The 2,225-nt window shown below is 48.0% G+C and overlaps 1 pseudogene; it reads left to right on the forward strand.

Annotated features, from left to right (window-relative positions):
* Positions 1-234: 234 nt before the first annotated feature.
* On the forward strand, positions 235-1,885 carry LOC144829409 (elongation factor 1-alpha, oocyte form pseudogene; annotated as a pseudogene).
* The last annotated feature ends 340 nt before the right edge of the window (positions 1,886-2,225 follow it).

Here is a 2,225-nt window from a genome sequence, read left to right on the forward strand (position 1 = left end):
TTCTGAGTAGGAGGAAAAGTCTGTAAAAATTGCAATTTTGGTCACTAAAAGAGGTTCTTCAACATGAGGTATGATCCAATTGGCATTTTGAATCATTTTTTGTACAGTCCCAAAAATCAATTTTGTGATGAAAAACTATGACCTGTTGAACTTTCTCCAGATGGTCAGTAATGATGATTTTTGAATGTTTCATCCTTTGACTGTTAATGAAGCCTCCAGACCTGAGAGCAGCGCAGCCCGATCCGGGAGACACCAGCATAGTACTCTGCTGCAATGGGAAAGGAAAAGATCCCCATTAACATCGTGGTTATCGGCCATGTGGACTCCGGCAAGTCCACCACCACCAGCCACCTCATCTACAAGTGTGGGGGCATCGACAAGAGAACCATTGAGAAGTTTGAGAAAGAGGCAACCGAGATTGGCAAAGGATCTTTCAAGTACGCCTGGGTGTTAGACAAGCTGAAGGCGGAGAGGGAATGTAGTATCACCATCGACATCTCCCTTTGTAAGTTCGAGACTGCCAAGTATTACATCACCATTATCGATGCCCCCGGGCACAGAGATTTCATCAAGAACATGATCACCGGCACCTCGCAGGCTGACTGTGCGGTGCTGATTGTTGCTGGCAGCGTGGGTGAGTTTGAAGCTGGTATTTCCAAGAACGGACAGACCCGCGAGCACGCCCTGCTGGCCTACACCCTGGGGGTGATGCAGCTAATCATTGGTGTGAACAAGATGGACTCCACCGAACCCCCCTACAGCCAGAAGCATTTCGAAGAAATCACCAAGGAAGTTAGCACCTACATCAAGAAAATCGGTTACAACCGAGCCACAGTGGCATTTTTGCCAATCTCCGGCTGGCACGGGGACAACATGCTGGAGCCCAGCACCAACATGGCCTGGTTTAAAGGCTGGAAGGTGGAACGCAAGGAGGGATCCGCCAACGGGGTCACCCTGCTCGAAGCCCTACACTCCATCATCCCGCCTACCCGTCCCACCGACAAGCCCCTGCGTCTGCCCCTGCAGGACGTCTACAAGATTGGAGGTATTTGCACAGTCCCAGTGGGCCGTGTGGGAACCGGTATCATTAAGGCTGGCATGGTGGTGACTTTTGCCCCCAGTAACGTAACCACTGAAGTAAAGTCTGTGGAGATGCACCACGAGGCGCCGGTGGAGGCTTCCCCGGTGACAACGTTGGCTTCAACGTGAAGAACGTGTCTGTGAAAGATATCCGAAGAGGGAATGTAGCCGGTGACAGCAAAAACGATCTCCCGATGGAGGCTGGGTGCTTCACAGCCCAGGGTATTTTTCTGAATCACCCCGGCCAGATCAGCCAGGGATACGCCCCTGTGTTGGATTGCCACACCGCTCACGTTGCCTGCAAATTCGCTGAGCTGAAGGAAAAAATCGACAGACGATCTGGCAAGAAGCTTGAAGATGCACCGAAGGCACTCAAATCAGGAGATGCAGCCATTGTGGACATGATTCCAGGCAAACCCATGTGTGTGGAGAGCTTCTCCTACTACCCTCCTCTTGGTCGTTTTGTTGTCTGCGACATGAGGCAGACGGTAGCTGTCGGAGTTATCAAGGCGGTTGAGAAGAAGGCTGCCAGTGCTGGCAAAGTCACCAAGTCCGCAATCAAAGCCGGTGGCAAGAAGTAGCACCAACCACACCCAGCTGCCCTAATAGCACTGGGTACCCAGAATCCTCTGGTCTCGGATCGCCACCTGCACTCTATAATCAGGGACTGGTTACTGAGCATTAGGGTCCATCACAAGAGACTCCGCAGGAAAGGGAGGCTGGACTTGGCGCTTGTTCTGATATTCTAATATTTTGTGACTTACATTCTGGTTATTCCCCGTCTGTGATTTCTGAATAAAATGTTGGCACACTAAAAAAAAAATAATAATAAATTACTGTTGAATGTGAATTATCACTTTTGGAAGTAAAAAAAAGTTTGTTTAGAGTCATTTTTCTGCCCGAAATCTATCTAAATAAAAGCTTTTGAGTAGGTGGAAGAGTCTGTTAAAATTGCAATTTTGGTCACTGTGAGGCTTAAAAAGTTGTTATTCATCATTAGGCATGATCCAATTGACATTTAGAATCATTTTTTGTACAGTCCAAAAAATTAATTTGCTGATGAAAGCGATGACCCCAAACCTGTCAAACTTTCTCCAGATGGTCAGTAATTGTGATTTTTGAATGTTGAATCTTTTGACTGTAAA

This window comes from Lissotriton helveticus, chromosome 1_1 (assembly GCF_964261635.1).
Source record: "Lissotriton helveticus chromosome 1_1, aLisHel1.1, whole genome shotgun sequence".
NCBI lineage: Eukaryota > Metazoa > Chordata > Amphibia > Caudata > Salamandridae > Lissotriton > Lissotriton helveticus.